At 36.1% G+C, this 18040-nt stretch overlaps 1 long non-coding RNA gene across 1 annotated transcript; it reads right to left on the reverse strand.

Moving 5' to 3' along the window:
* Window positions 1–10672: 10672 nt before the first annotated feature.
* On the reverse strand, window positions 10673–15563 carry LOC142333168 (uncharacterized). Its single transcript, XR_012758545.1, has 3 exons — window positions 15434–15563; window positions 15031–15108; window positions 10673–10841 (listed from the first exon to the last, which is right to left on the reverse strand). It is a non-coding gene; the product is annotated as an uncharacterized LOC142333168 (long non-coding RNA).
* Between the last annotated feature and the right edge of the window lie 2477 nt (window positions 15564–18040).

Here is an 18040-nt window from a genome sequence, read left to right on the forward strand (position 1 = left end):
CTAGCCTCTGCAGCTTTTCTTCCCACTATACATCGAGTTGCAGAACACTTTACACTATACACATATACTACATCAAGAACACTACATAAATTACAACATACACACTTACACAACAACATTTTACCCTGATATTTCTTACATTTACACTCTGTGGTGTTGCACATCTTATGAAACGCAACTGTAACCCAAGGTGAGAACAAATCGTGCCGATAGGTGAATGGCTCTACGTGGTGAGTCTCGAATGATGTCCTCTGGGCACCAGAGCGAACCCAGTTGTATTTAGCTCTAGCTCCAGTATGTGTGTGCTGGAGTGGTCCATTTTTCGCCAGTACTCGTGGGACTAAAATTTCAGTTCCAATAATAAATACAATGATGGTTGGTGGTCCATCTGAAAAAACCACTAAATCTAATCTTGTGAAGAGACCTCGGTCAGCTTTGTCTGACGAGGATAAAAGTCCTACTGAAGAGAACCGCAAATCATTATAGACTTGAATTCTAAAAATATTAGATTCATTGTTCTCTGAAATAGTCAGGAAGGTGGCTCCCTCCAAAAGGTTTCACCATTCTTCATAAACAAAACTATAACAGGTGCAAGTGGTTCCCCGAAGAACATCAGGAAATTACGTGACTGATCGAAACATTCAACGAGTTGATCTATCTTACATCTCCATAATATGGGTGGTATAAATATCAGTGCAGAATGCCACAAAACATTAAATACGAGCCGGGGAGTAATTTTTTGTCGAGACCTTTTTAGATATCGATATCACTGAAATAGTGGATGAGCTTCACCACCAAGATGTTGTCGAAGTGAAGCATATAATGAAATGGCAGAGCAGAACAGAAGAACTGACACCGTCTCTTATACTGACATTCAATCTCCTTGTTACATCAGAGAAGATTAAAGTGGGTAACCTACCGGTTCGGATATGACCATTCATACCAACCCACGGTGATGTTTCAGATGCGAAGGATATGGTCACACTACAACATCTTGCTCGAAAACAGAGATCTGTGCTCGATGTGCTAAAGAAGGTCACAATGACACTAACTGCAAAGAAGGTGAAAAATGTGCGAACTGCAGTGGTTCACATACAGCCCGCTTCCGATATTGGCCAACCTTTAAAGAAGAAAAGTCAATTCTCAAAATCTGTACTGAGCAAAAGCTATCTTTCCTGGCTGCACCCAGAGATTATAAAAATATAAATTATTCATGGAACCTGATTAAACCAGATGTATCTTTTGCCACCGCTACGTCGAAACAAACTCTTACAGATGTTAATAATCAGCAGTGCAGATCCTGCAATGAACTTAAAAAATTTGTTCAGATGCTTTCTGATCAAGTAGCTTCACTTACAGCCACTATTTCTGAGCTGACAAATATGAATAAAAAGTCTTTCATTGCAGTTAGTGAATCCAACAGTGTGATCCATATGAAAGTCCCTGTTCCCAAAGTCTTACCGGTACGAGTAGGGGCTATCACAGCTGGCAGTAAGCCACCTAATAAGCTCCCCGTAAAGGGAACCCACATGACTACCCCCTCTGGGATGTCAACTGCAGCAACCCATTCAAATAAATCTCCTCCACCATCGCCATATACTGGAGGATATGGTTGAAGAACCACCTGACCCAGGGCATTGGAGTTCTTTAAAATAAAAAAATACAAAAAAGAAAAACCGAATAACATACAACTAATTTTTATATAGTTTCCTAAATTTATTTATTTAATTTTTTTTATTTATTTTTTTTTTTTACACTTATGAACATTATTCAGTGGAAAGTTAGAGGTCTTCGGTCCCGCACTGAAGATATTAGAGTACTGGCGCACTCACATGATCCACTAATCATGTGTTTCCAAGAAACTCGCCTACAACATGACCCAATAACACTCAGAGGATACTTCTGTGAGAGATACGACTGTCTAGTAGACAGTAGAGAGAGTGGTGGAATGGCTATTCTTCTTAAAAGAAGAATACCACCTCTCTCGTAATTGCAATCTAAAGATTGCAATAACGCTTTCATGTTATCATCAATTGATATAACAATTACACACACACGCGCACACAGAGAGAGATGGGGGGAATATGACAGTGCATATGTCACAGCAATTTTGCATTCTTCATTTGTTGTGCTGTACTGGGAAAATGAATCCAGTTATCAGCTCTTTCAAGAATGTGACCCATAATGTTAATACTTTTGCACAATGTTGATCAATCTACTCCAAAATCTGCCACTCAACTCTGATATCCAAGATCAGCAGTAAAACGTAAAATTATTTCAATGTGATTTCTTGCAGTTAGTGCTTTAACCTGAATTTCATCACTACTTTGTATCAATTCTGAAGTTAGAAAATCAATACTTTCAAACTCAAAACACATCAGTTCCTTTGCATCTAAACAAAACTCTTCTTTCTCTAGACATATTCTTTTTCTTAGATGTATTTTTACTCTACGTATTTGGACAGGACTGGAATAAAACTGTTAAAGCACCTTCCCCACAGTTTTGACCTCACTTCTCTCTTCAGGTGAAGGGAGGCATTTTATGAACAATGATGACCTCCTTAGGGCTTAGGACAATGAGTAACCAGAAACAATGACAATGAGTAACATTGAAGCAACAGGAAACATCATCCGACCAATCTCATTATCAGTCTGATTAACAGCAAATATAATTGCAGAAAGCATACTAATAACTACTAGGGAACACACCGTCAATTAAACTACCGATTCAAATAATTTTAACAGCATTTGAACTAGCAATCTCAATTAGTCAAGCGTATGTATTTGCTACACTTGTAACACTGTACTCTAGAGAAATTCCTTATGAAAAAAAAATCTCCCGTTCCATATAGTTTCAAAAAAAAACGACCAATTATTTTATCAATCATCATAATAACAAGCTTGACAGGAACTGTAAAATGAATCCAAACAAAAGAATACAACCTAATAATGTTGGGACCCACAACGTCGATCATCTCAATAATCATATGATGACGAGATATTACTCTAGAATTCTCATTTAAAAAAAATCACACAATTAAAGTGAAATCACTAATAAAAATAGGAATAATCATATTTATCGTATCATAAATAACATTCTTCTTTTGAATATTTTTTCACTCAAGTCTTGCTCCATCAATTGAAATCGGTATAAACCGACTACCAAAGTCAATCAAATTTTAATAGAAGTACCGTTTTAAAATACAATCATCCTAATTTCATGAGGAATCACAGTAACATAAGCACATCACAAAATCCTATCCAATAAGCTATCAGTATCAAATAAGTCACTTATATTAACAATTATACTAGGACTATACTTTACAATTTTACAAAAATGAATTTGAATATCTTTTTTTATAATACGGTCAACACAATCATGCAAAGCTTCTGTCAATTCCTCTTGCCTGGCCACCAGCATCCACTGACTATTCACTGTACCGTCCTGTTCTTCTGACGACGCAACCCTCAGTGTCTTCAAAGCTGGCGATGCCATTATTTCTCTCTGTACCGCCTTCAATGGTCCCTCAACCATTGCCTGGATGGGCTCAGGTGTTGTTTTACTCTGTCCTGTCAGATTTCTCCAAACTGATGAATGTTCCAGCTTCCTACTGAGTTAAAAGGAGCTTCCTCCATCTCAATGGTCTCTAATTGATTTTAACAAAAACTTACCCTCAGAACTTTGCTGTGATGCCAACTCCATGTCTTTAGACACCCCCACATGACTATTTCGGTTGTGGGGAGGGTTGGGAAAATATATCCCACAAAAAATTGAATTTTTTTTTGGGAGGTCAGAAGTGCAGGGTCTCCGGATTGATGGAGATCTGGGGAGGATAGGATCGAAAAAGAAAGAAATTAATGAGAAGAAAATCCCACTTATAATTGCTGCCAGCACTTAGAAAAAAAGGGTAAGTCACACACCTGTATAAATGTTGAACATTTTCTTAGTCTAATGATGTAATCAACTTAGGTCACACTCCTGCTAAATTTTGTTATTCGACTTAGAATATTCAACTGCAGTCTCCTATAGAAATACACAAGCTTTTATAGAACAAAACTTATAATCAGAAAAATTGAAATAATAAATTTGTCTGTCCACCAAAAATCATAAAACTACACCAACACTTTCCAATACTACAAATCCAAAAAACCCAGTCCACAGTAACAAAATAGTTTTTGCATAGGATGTTATGCAAAAACTTCACCGTTTTGTTACTTTGAACGGTAAATGTCATTGAAATTTTGTTTGATTGGACGCCTTAAAATAGTTCCGAACTCACCTGGAAAACTACAACTTGGCTTACAGTGATCTCCTGCAGGTCGTGGGAGGCAAGTTGGCGGAGGTTGAATTCAAAGCCACTGATGCATGCAGGTGACCCCCTCGGATCTCCACCGATCCAAACCTCCGCTATCTGCTAACCCCAAAATTTCCCCACCCCCCAAAACAAATCTTCACCAGGTAAATTTCTTCCGTTTCTAGGCGTTTCACGACATTTATGAACTGTCTGAACCCTGACCCAAAATACCCTACCAAAAAAGTATGTGATATGCCTAGAAACGGAAAAAATTGTCCTGCGGAAAATTTTATTTATTTTGTCATTTTTGGGGTAAGAAAGTAGAAACTACTCTTTGTATGATTGGATTTTCCTGTTATTGTACTGTTCATCTCATTCTAAAATATAGTAATCAGTATTTATTTATGTAAAATTAATTCATTATTCATACTATTAGATAATTTTAGATTGTCACATTTCCTTTAAGAGTCTAGGTTTCTTTTACTCTATGAAATTTATTTATAAACTTGTTATGTATGAACTTTACGAGGCAGACAAGGAAAAAAGATTTTATTATTGTCTTCTGTTTATGTATGTCGTTCACAACAATATTCAGGTCATAGATTATGTTTTTCTGCCTGGTTTCACCTAAATGGCTAAGTAAACAGCAAAAATACCATTACATTCACTGAAGTTTGATGTTTGGTATGCAGTTTTAAAAAACCAAATAGTAGGACCACTAATAGCTGAATGTTTTCAGTAGATCCTAATTTGGTTCATATTACTGCTAGAATGTGAACATTATCAATTATGAATGTGTTTTAAAAATAGAATTCTAATTTCTTTGTGCCCCTTTGGACATCCCTGTACAACATTACAATTGGTTTGTAATCTTTGTGCGGATCAACTTCTGTAGTGAACATTCTAAGGATATATGAGATTTCCAAAGGAGTCACCATTTAAAATTGCTTCTTGGATGGAATGAAAACAGACAAGCTAATTGTTCTTATTTGTGCAGGTCTGCATGCTAGGTTCATCATGCTTAGAATTCTGAGACCTGAAGATCCAACTTAACAATAACATTTAACATTCTAATTAATAAATCCCTGTAAACAAAAATAACAGAAAAGATCTGAAAAAAGATTATTAATTTACTTTAAGAAGAAGCTCATTCCCAATAATGTTAATTTGTAGCTTTTCTTTATTTTTTTAACTTTAGTGTTTATCATAAATTTTAGACAGCATTGACTCTAAAACTGTGCATAAATAATCTTTATAACTTAATGTATAATTAACAAATACTATATTAATTATCCATTACCAATACTAAATTTAATTTTTAGTTAGACAGTCGCTTGTTTTTTTCTTTTTTTTCTCTTATTGATAATTTATATAACTTTTAATGTTATCTGAATAATGAAATCGTAGGTAAGTAATCCTTGGTTAGTACACCTTTATTTACTTGAATGACTTAAAAAAAATTGATTTTCAGTTTCTCAAGTTTTGTTCATTATGTTAAAAAGGAAATATTAAAGCTAAACTATACTAAATTATAGATTTTCATTAAATTATTTTATTTATACAAAAAAGATCTGAAATAAATCCTAAATTGAATTATTTTTGGAATGTTATAGCAAAATATTCTTACCAGTACCACCTACAGTCATTTACTGTGTGTTTAATATTTATATAATACAACACTGTATGGTGTAGGTAGCTGGGTTGCTAACTTAAGTTATACTTCATCAGAAAGACTTGAATGGCATAAGACCAAACAGCCTATATGCAGGAGCAACGCCTGGTGCAATGTTTCTTCAGGAATCAACGATACTCGAAGACAGTAAGGTCACAACTAATGGTACAAGATACACAGTCATCTATGACTCCAGTTGCGGGGATAAGGAAATGGCATCACACGTACTTAAGGCACTAAGAAGAGTAGTGGGTAACTCTGAGTCTTCAGTTTTCGTGATACCAAATGGCCCTCCGGGCATTTTGATTAGGAAAATAGTAATATATATTTTAATGAAGGGGAAGACCTTACCAAGGATGGTCCTCCCCAATCCAAGTGACAATGCGAGACCAAGATCCAGATCGGCGTCTGTAAGGCGAGGAACCCCACCAGTCGCCGAGAGTAAAACCATTGTTGTACAAGCACAAGGGAAAACATACACTGATCTATTAAAAACTATGAAAGAGAAAGTTAAAGTAGAGGAGGCTGGAGAAATTCTTTCTATTAGAAAGGGTAGAGATGAACAGCTAGAAGTTAGGGTAAGTGGAGTACAGAAGGCAGGGGAGTTTTCTGCAATGCTGAAGGATAGAGCAGGGGATCTTCAGGTCGATATAGACCGTAGAACAGTTGTACACATTAAGGACATGCTTGAAGATACTACGGAAGGTGAGGCAATTGAGAAGGTCCTAGGAACGGGTGAGAGATTTCAAATAACATCTATGAGAGACGCATACGGTAGTACCAAAAATGCTACAGTAATTACTACTCAACGCAGCGCAACAAAGTTAATAACAGCAAGACTGAGAGTAGGCTGGGTTTGCTGTAGGGCATATATCTGCATCGAAAACGAAAAATGTTACCGGTGCTGGAGCATGGGGCACGGTAGAAGAGAATACAGGGGCCCTGACAGCACCAACTTATGTTTCAACTGTGGTAATACGGGGCATTTCATCAAAGACTGTAGGCAAGCAATGAAGTGTCTCGATTGCAGAAGTACAGAACACAGAACCGGGAGTATGAGCTGCAATAAACATAATGATTAAAATATTATTAAGTAATAATAATAGAAGCCTACTATCAGGAAACCTGACACTGGAAATAGCCACAAGATACAATGTCGACTTTCTGGTATCTACGGAGCCTAATGTGTATTCGGCTGCCAGAAGTCAATGGATACCCGACAGGAATGGGGCTATGGCCATCAGAAGAATACTCGATAGAGTGGATTATAACTTGTACAGCAGAGAAGACGGAATAATAGCTATTGAATTAAGTGACACGATTATTGTGGGTACATACATCAGCCCCAATTGCACTATAGAGTTTTTTCAAAACCAGATATTTAACCTACAGCAGATCATGACCAGATCGTGGAAAAGAGTGGTAGTGCTTGGAGATTTTAATTGTAAAACTACTGTAGCGGGTGCCAATTCTACAAATGCTAGAGGTAGAATTCTCGAGGACTTGTTGGAGGTTATGGGTGCGTGCTGTATAAATGATGGGGCTCCTACATACAGCGCAAGAGGTCACCAATCAACAATAGACCTGGTAATTGTGGATAGTAGGTTTAGAGCAGATACCGTCGAATTTGCTGTCCTTACCGAAGAAACTGGTAGTGATCACAAGGCCGTATTGGTTAACATCAGAGATTGTCCAAGGCGGGTAAGGCAGGATAATATTATCTCTAGATTAACGGATTTCCAGATACACCGGGTGGCAAATAATGCGGCAAATAGGATTAGGAACTGTGAAAACATAGAACCGGAGAAATTTCAAGAAATAATCAAAGAGGAAATTGCTAACATACCGCAGTCCGATAATAGATATCATCCGGTGTACTGGTGGACCAGAGAAATCGAAGACCAAAGGTAAATCATGCAGCGTCACAAAAGAACTGCTCAGAGGTTGCGAGCAAGGAATATTAACGATGAAGAAAGTCGTCGTGCTGCCCAAGACTATAGACAGGCCAGGAAAAAGCTTAACTTTCTCATTAAGCAATCTTAAGAGGAATAAATGGCAAGAGCTCTGTAACGAACTTGACACTGACCCTTGGGGGAAAACTTTTAAGATAATTACCAAAAGGCTAGGTAGACAGGTGCCAACGTTGAGTAAGGAAGAAGCGGAACGACAAGTTAGGATTCTTTTCCCTAGACCTGAAAATCTGAATAGGGAAACAATTGTTTGTGAAGGTGGCAGATTCACAGAACAAGAGGTAATGGAGGCCATTAAAAAGTTGAAAAACCGGAAAAGTCCAGGGCCGGATGGCATACCTGCGGCCATCATCAAGACTATAGCAGGAATAATATCCTGGGAAATTGTGGATCTGGCTAGTTATGGTCTACAAAACTGTAATTTTCCTGGCTGCTTTCCAGCAGCCAGGACGGTTTTTATACCCAAGGCGGGGGTAAATAATGGATATAGGCCGATTACTCTTATTAATAATATGGGAAAGGTGGTTGAGAGGCTGATAGAAGGCAGGCTTAGGGCAGAGCTTGAGGAAAAGGGCTGTCTACATCCACAACAATATGGATTCAGAAAAGGCCGATCTACCATAAATGCCTTAGAGAAAGTTAAAAATTGGGCTTTAAATAGCAGGAGCGGTACCTGGAGGACCAGGAAAATCCCCCTAGTGATAATGCTGGACATTAGGAACGCGTTCGGATCAGTCCCCTGGTCATCTATAATTGAAGCATTGCATGAGATGCGAATAAGCGAATATCTAATAAATCAAGTTAATCACTATCTACATCAAAGGTTTCTTGAGATCAAAACTTTGGAAGGTAAGGCAGTTTTCCAGATGTTTGGTGGCGTTCCTCAAGGTTCTGTGCTGGGCCCAACCTTGTGGAACATTTTTTTATGACGCAGTCTTCAGACTGAATTATCCTGAAGGAGTTACTGCAATTGGCTATGCTGATGACATAGCAATCCTCATTGAGGATAGGGATGTAGATAACTTAGAACGCAAAGCCAATCTGGCATTAGGAATTATAGATGAATGGTTACAAAGAAGCCAACTACAGATAGCCCCAGGGAAGTCCAGTTGTATTGCCCTTTCCAGCAGAAGACCTATTAGAGGTATAAATTTGAATATCAGAGGAGAGCCAATTATGCAAGTCATGAGGCAAAATATCTGGGAGTCATACTCGATAAAAATTTGAGATTTAGCAGACACATCGATATGATATGTAGTAGGGTCACTCCAATGGTCAAAGCTCTGAGAGGACTCTTCCAGAACCGTGGAACACCAAAAATAGAAACTAGGAAATTAATAACTGCTGCAACAACATCAATGATATTATATGCGGACCGGTTTGGGGACATACAATTAGTATTAAACGGAATAAAGGAAAATTGAGAAGCGCGCGGATAGACTTGCACTGTTGAGGGTGGCCGCTAGTTACAGAACGGTGTCCTATGACCCGCTTTGCGTAATAACAGAGGTTCTACCAGTAGACCTGCAGATTAAAAGCAGGATGCTTAGATATGAGGGACTACCACAAGACGAGATAGCGGCTCAATCGGAGCAAGAATGGCAGTTGGAATGGTCACGCTCAAGAGTCGGGGATTGGACTAGAAGACTAATCCCTGATTTAGGTAGGTGGTATGGAAGTAGTCGCGGAAACGTCGACTTCTATATGATACAGTTATTATCGGGGCATGGATCTTTCGGGCAGTACCTAGCCAGAATTGGAAAAAGGGACACACCACAATGTGTTTACTGTGAAGAAACAGATAATGCAGAGCACACTATATTTGTATGTCCTAGATGGGCTGAAAACAGGAGGGTAATTATAACAAATCGATTAACACCGGATAATCTAATTAATTGGATGGTACAAAATCAAGAGAACTGGGACTGGTTCAGAAGGTTTGCTGGAGAGATCCTGAGAACTAAGGAAAAAGAGGGCGGTAGACTGTGATTAAGTTAAGTAGGGAAGGGTGGACAGTCTCTCCGTGGAGGGCCTGTATGCCCTGGTATGCGGGTTCCTGCGAAGGGGGAGAACTCCAGGGGAGATGGGAATAAAAGAAAAGACCGAGTCCCGGCCGGCGGTGTTTTTCCCTGCGGGCGTCTAGGCGCTTTGTGGGGTGGGTACCGTCGGTTAGAGGCATAGGCGTAAAGACCGAGACCCGGTTCCCTGCGGAGGGGCTGGGGGACGGCATCGCCGGACCTTGGCCCTAACGCGGGGAATTAGAAGCAGGCAAAAAATAAAACAAAGATCCAAGACCGGGGGGGCCAACCTGCCGTGCCGTATGTAAAGCCAGTGGGTGGGGGACGCCCCCTTTGAGTAGAAGGACACTCTCCCCGACTGAGTATACTTAAATGGATATCCGGTCGGGGAGAGTAGGGGAAAAAAAAAAAGAAAAGAAAGTAGAACTAAGACTTCCAAGCCCAAGCGCATCTATGAACCACTTTATTATAAAAAAAACGGAGCAAGTGAAAAAATGATAGCAATAAGATGCCATACATTTATCTAATGTAAATCTTGATCGATTTAAACTTATTTTGATTATGAATATTCATAACCTTCTTCAAGGCATTTTAACAACATGAAGTAACATTACATAATGATCAGTACTATTGTAACTGCAATACAAAAAAAAACATTCGTATGACTATATAACCGCATTTAAAATAACAAAAATATTTACTACAAACATTACCTGAACGGAAACTTGATGGTAACCGCTAGACATCTCTTCTGATTCGCTTTCATCAGCATCATATGGACTATTAGCAGGACTTCGAGCTTGAGGATGTCATCTTTTCTTTTACAACTTGCCTTTTTTCGTCCTTTTCCAGCGGCAATTTCCTTTCCGATCACCTTCTTTCTTCACCTATCAAAATCAGAAATTTCAATCGCATACTCAAATCAATAAATTTGTGAAACACTAAATAATAAAACTAGTGCGTTTAAAAAAATTAGGTAAAACTACTCTTAACATTCCCTATTAGATAAGCACCTTTCCACGGACATTTTCAAGAAATATATATAAATATCAAAAGCATAATGTACTTAAAGTTCTTTGAACTAAGTATCTTTCTGGTCAATTGCCAGTCCATCAGCACAACTTACGGTTACATTTTTTCTTTTTTTTTAAATAGAATATGAACATCATGTTTTCAAATAAAATTTACGTTACATATCTGTAACTCAAAATCGGATTTTTAAAGTAGTACTTTTATTTAAATTCTAAAAGCTATACCTTTCATGCGTTACTTAAAAATATAATTTTAAACAGAAAAACTGAAAGTACAGTAAACCTTAATACTTTTTTGGGGAAATAAAAGTGCATTTAAATTATATCACGTGCAGCATATAGAAAAAAAAATTATGAAATTACTACCTGTATAATAGAAAGAATGTAAGCAACAGTACACAGTAAAATCAAAATGAATCGCATCTCAATATTCTTTGTACGGTCTACACATAAGGTCTGTTTAATGTGTGATTTTTTCCACGTTATCCAGCAGAATTTTATCAGATGGCTTACAAATACATTAGGGTGAAAATTATTTTTACGCTTGACAATAATTTACCTTTCTATCAAATCAAAAATTCAGTGTTCTTAACTAAAAATTTAATCCGCCGATTTAATTCTGATTACAATAAAAAAAACAGACTAAGATTTTAATAATGATAGTCAAAAAAATACTGTGGAAAGTTGAGCGAATGACATATTTCAATGAAAAAAATATTAATCTGTATAAAATCTGTATTTCAGTGAAATAGGTTCATCGAATACATACCAGCTGTCGATTTAAATTCGTATTTCATGTTTTTTAATGACTACTACTCCTTTAGGTATTCTAGACCGACGCTATCATTTTGCAGTATTGATTTTGTAATGCACAACTTATAAAGAAAAAAATATTGTTTAGCCGTTTAATCATTATTACCTTTGTTTATTCACACTCTACATTAAACTTGTCCCAAACAACCGTTTCAATTTCCAACTGACAATTTATGGAAAAGTAAACTAGTAATTTTAAGAAAATGTATCGGTTACTCCGATAACATATTGATTTACCAAACAGACTTTTCTTCTTTGTTTGAAAAAAAGAAAAAAATTATGACTGGCTCAGGGACAGCCTGGATCGATAAAAAATCTTTACAGGATTGTAGTGTACATTAATTATCAATAAATTATATTTTTAATAAGGATTTATTTTTTAACATATTTTTTCTTTTAGGTATGGTAAGTATATGATTCATATATATAGTATCTTTTATTTATTTATTTTTCACTCTCCTCCCCTGGGTCGTATCGACCGGTTGGTATTTCGCCACCCAGAGGTGTCTGTTTTACTCTAACGGGCCTTCCCACCTACCAGCTTAATATCCGGCACGGTAGGTCGGCCCGCCGGTCAGATCTTTTGAGTGCTCTTTATTTGCGTTTTTGACATCACGCCATACCTTGGCTAGCCGCAGCGTGTGTCACGTCTTTTCTCTTAATATCACGTGCCTATTATCCCCTGGAGTCCCCAGCGGATCATTGACGTCGACACACCTAAGCGTGCCGACTCACCGCTGGGGCTATCCACCCTTCCTTATTCTAATTTTTAAAAACCCGGTTGCCTTTCTTCTGCGTCCTTTGTTGTTAGGACCTTTCTAATAAAGTCGGCTACTTTTCTCCATTTTCCTTCACCTTGCAACATTTCAGCAGTTATTTCTCCAGTCCTCATATCTTTTTTTTTTTTTTTTTTTTAAAACACCCCCAACATCCCCGGCCTCCGCCGTTAGGCTATGCGCAGGAATGTCGGAGTGTCGTGGCAGTCGACTGCCCCCCTAAAACGTCTTGCCTTTTCTTTGGCGTCCCATCGGGGTCCTCTCAGTTTCATCAAGATGCAGTAGCTCTCCCTTCTGGACGACCACTACATCCCTCCACTGAAAGGATACCCTTCCCGTCCCTATACTAGGTTGCCGGCTACGCCTTGCGCGAAGCCAGCAAACCGCCGCGTCCCCCCTCTCACACCTGAGGGTCCCAAATGCATCATCGGAGCACCCCAACTCACTTTCATTCTTGCATATGAAGGAGCCAAAGCGTCCTCTGCATCCAGGCTGCCTCCCTGGCCCTGCATGGTGACCACGATTCGCCCCTTGTATTTTTTTTTTCACACCCATCCACAGGACACAACACAAGTAATAAAACACACTCACACCACCACTTAGCCGCCATCAGGAAAACGCAGTTAAGCCTAGTAACACACACCATACAATAAAATAAAATTCGGTAAACACAGTAACTTCCCGCTGCTGCGGCAGCTCTCGTCGCAGTCAGCCACCACTATCACGTTGGCTGCGATTGCACTCCTCAACCAGCAGCAAAACACAAAACAACTCAATAAAATAAGATAAAATAAAACACAATCAGGACGATAGCGAAGAACCCTTCAGTTGCAGTCCATCACGTTGGTGTCTGCTCCTTCCGCAAACGCGGGCACGTTCGCTGTGAGTGCCCTCGTAGCCGTTAGCAGGAACGGAAACACAATCAATAAGATAAAATAATACCACAATCATACAATACAAGGAAAATACATAATAAATGAAACCCACACTTCATGTTGTCTCTTCGGCGATGTCACCTCTAGCCGTGGCCCTCCTGCACACAATCGACGTGATCGTGCTTGTCATCTCGAGCCGGCCGTAGAGTACCAACCACAGTGACAATGAATTCACAATACAATACAACACAAAAATAAAAAATATAATAGAAGAAACACACAGTATACTCGCTAGGGACATTGCTGCTTACCCGCGCCTAGAAGTCTTCTCCCCACTCTCTTCCATGTTCCTCCTTCGTCTTCAGGATGCTAGCCACCGTGCTCTGTACCGCCTCCCATTCTCTCTTCCCTTTCAGCATGTGAGCTACAGTTGTTTCTGGAGTGAGGCCATCTGTGCCATGCCTACGCCGGACCACATCCGGTCCTCATATCTGCAATTCCTGAATCTAACCTATATTGTGCCCGTTTGTTACAAACTGTAAACGTGTGGTCGGCATCATCATCATCATGGCCGCAGTACATAGAGGCCGGTTCTAGTCTTTTCCCGATCTTATGCGGGTAATTATTGAAATTACCATGGCGCGTATAATACTGTGTCATGTAGTAGTAATCTATTTCACCATGCCTCCTTCCAAGCCAGGCCTGCAGGTCAGGGATATCAGCTCTTTTGTTCTCTTGGCAGGTCCCTCCTCTCTCCATCTATCCTGCCGTCTGGATAATAGCCTATGCTTATTATATATACTATCTACCAGAATTTATTTCACTAGCGGTTTTTCCATCGCTTAAATGTAATGAATAGTGCATCCTGCGAGAACACCTTTTCACTGAAGACTAAAGGTTCCTCCTAAAACCAAGAATAAGCTATAAATGTCTTCTTTTTTAAATGAGCTTTTGGAGATTTGTTTTAACTTACCGATATTGTAAAATTTTTATTACTTCTCTGGCTTATTGGAAAAAAGTAATATTATATAAGCTTATAGTTAACTTATTATATAAGTTTATTAGATGTTTTCCCGTATTACATTATCATTATAAAACAATTTTATTGTGCGATAATGATATATAAAACTTTAAATTTTTGTCGATTATTAATCTACAAAATCTAACATATTAGGAACATGTTTTCTGTCATCGACAATCTGAAACATTTTCTTATTTTTTTGGTAAGCTCTGCCTAAAACCTATTAATGACTATCTCAAAAACTAACTCCTCTACTACTTCGTACCGTGGACTCACAATTTCTTAGATCGATTACTACTATATTATTAATTAAAGTTTTATTAAAAATTACTCGAGTTTGTATAAAAAGTACATAAACTTTAGTCGAGATATAAAAGTATTTGTACTTGAAATTGGTTTGTTAAAAATGATTTGCTTTACTGTTAGCGCCTTCTGTTTTTGTCTTTTTACATTTCTATAATAAAATAATTGAATTAATGTCTTTTAAAATGAAAAAAAGATTACACAGCCTTAATTTGTAATAGTTAAAAAAAAAATTTAGTACTGTTTGCAGTACTTACCTGGTTGCCAATTTTGATGGTTCATCATTTTCACCTGCTTCTATATTTTTAGTTTTTTCTGATATGTGTAACAGAGTCCTGAAAATTTATTTTATTTTAGGTCACAACAGCACGATTGAGAAGTTTTAAAATTTTTCCTTAATTTTCTACATTAATATAGTTTTATTACTATGGTCAACAATAACTTTGATATAAGATTAATATTTTTGGGTGCTATTCCAAATGAAGTCAGAATTTCCCTGTTGGACTCAAACCTTTGGAAATTAATTGCCCTTAGTATTTTTTAGCAGGTACATGTGCATTAGAAATGCAAGTGCAACATATTACTTATTTTATTTATTGTAGTAATAAACTATAATTTATTTGAGCTGATAAATAGAGAAAAATAAGTATTATTATTTACACAGTAATTAAAACAAGTACAAATGATACATTCCTGTCATTTTTTTTCTATATGTTAATTGTCACCCATTGTGTCACAGAACGTGTCAAATAAGTTACACATTGCACAGCATATATGAAGTTGATTTTGGTGACTCAGCACTGGATGCAATACTGTAAACAATAAAATGTGTCAGCTGACTAAAAAAATATTCTATTACACATTATGATTAATTTAAATACATAATTACAAGGATAAACTGAATAAGTTTATTTGACTTATTTCAAAACAACTAAGTCCACATAAAAAAACTATTAAGGTCCACTTTCATGTATTCGAATACTGGGTTCGAATCCCAGTCACACATGATATTTTTTATGTTACAAAATTCCATTTTCACATCCCACTCACAAGCTTCAAGCTTATATGATGATATCATCATCAAACAAAAAAAAAATACAGGAACTATAAAGAGTAACCTATATGATGTGATGTATATTTAAATATAGTTATTCTATTTAGTTTATATAGTAAATATGCAGTACCTACATAAAATTGGATTGTAGAAAATAAAAATTGTATTAAAAATGAAAAACTTGAATAGTAACAGGAGAGTTTATTTGAATATATGTTTATATGAAAAATGCATGTCGAGAAATTGTAAAAACAAATGTTAAGTACTGTACAAAAAATCTGTCAAATGAAAATCTTACATTTAATGTAAGATTTATTTAATTTATTTATCTGTCACTCTAAAGGACATATTCAACATTTATACGATAGTAATCCAAAACGGGTAGAGCCATAGAATTACTAACCTTTTTCTTCCTTTTCTTGTAGTAAATAAAGATCTTTAATATTTAAGAGAGTCAAAATAACAAAGCGATATTAAATTATATATGATAAAGTATTACTTCTGTCGGTAATATTTAAATAATTAATAATTAAAAAACCCACTTACCAACAATTCTCTTATACATATGTTGAAGCGTAGTATATAACATAACGGTGGAGACACTCATAATGACAGGACGTTAGGTCGACATAATTTTAAACATTTGACAACCTCTGTTATATTATATTACATTACATAAACAAATTTACACGACGAAGAAGTTTTAGTTTTATTAAGATTATAACACATTTTTTAAGTTCCTGATGATGGAATTTTATTCTGAAGGCGCTTGAATGTATATACAAAGGAATTGTTGGTAAGTGGGTTTTTTAATTATTAATTGTATAATCATACCAACAGGCCACGTTTGATAAAATTAATATTTAAATATCAATTAGTATCAGTATTGTGTTGCTTTATTATAATTCTAAATTATAACGTACTGAAATTTAAGTAAAAACTGAATTAAAATAAATAAAGTTGTATAGTTATATATATATATATGTGTTAAATGCCATAACAAAAAAGGTTATCTCTCAACTGGTATGAGATATAAGCCAGTCTTGAAATAGGTACAAGTATTCCCAATCATATTGAGAACACTCTTCACTTGAAGAATAAAGTGGTTTCCTGTTGCCTTTTTCACTGAGCCAAACATATTAATGTGTATTGGTATAGTAAGGTCATTGAAATACAGATGTTCAGCTATTTATAAGAGAGCAAAGGTCACGTGTAGCTTATGTGAATAAAGACTCATTACAAGATCTGTAGTGAACATCATAATCAGAGAAAATAACTCAGTTTAGTGCTTCTCATATCTTAAGTGCTTTACATGTGTTTCAGAAATAAAAACCATTGAAATAGAAAAATTAATTTCTTTTATCCAAAAATAGGTAGGAGTAATTACTCCTACCTCTTGTATTCCCTAGATATAGTTAGCAGTAAGTGTAATCCAAATGGGCATACCATTTGTACCACAAATGGGTATTTGCACTACTTTGAATGCATCAATAAAATAACATTTTTACTAAAAATAACCTTAGTTTCACAATTATTAAGTAGTTTATACATTAGACTGGTAGAAATGTTGTCTGTCATTTATATTAATTGATATTGTTAATTAAATTTTTTATCGATGAAATAAAACATATCATAAATTATAAACTGTTGTAATCATTCCTAAATTTAAATGCATTAACTGATCATAAATTTACACATCACATGATGTGTTGATTATTTATTGTTTTTTTTTTTAATTTGTTTTTAACAAGCTATTTTAAAAATAACTTTTTGTATATTGCACTTATATAAATTATGATTTTAAAATTTCAATGTAATTTTTTCATTTTTCTTTTTTTGATTCCTGAACCCAAAACCTGGATTTACATGTCCTTTTTTATGTCTGTAGATATATTGTTGTATGCATAACCTGAATTAATATATAATTTTTAAAATTAATTGAATACTAAATAGCTTGTTTTCAGAATTTTGAATTTTTTCTTTCAGATGACTTTTCAGAGCTAGTTGGCAACACTTAAGTGGAGATACCAATCATTTTGTTTTTAATAGCAAAAATCTTAAAAAGGTTAGAGACTCATTAAACAGGAGACTGAATGTTATCAATTTGATGCGTTGTGTTTTTTCAGTCTAATATTTTATTATTATTATATTTTTTAATTTATGTGTGTTTAAAAATTGGATTGATAAATAATAAAAGTAAGAAGCCAAGGCTG

Source organism: Lycorma delicatula, chromosome 12 (assembly GCF_047948215.1).
Source record: "Lycorma delicatula isolate Av1 chromosome 12, ASM4794821v1, whole genome shotgun sequence".
NCBI lineage: Eukaryota > Metazoa > Arthropoda > Insecta > Hemiptera > Fulgoridae > Lycorma > Lycorma delicatula.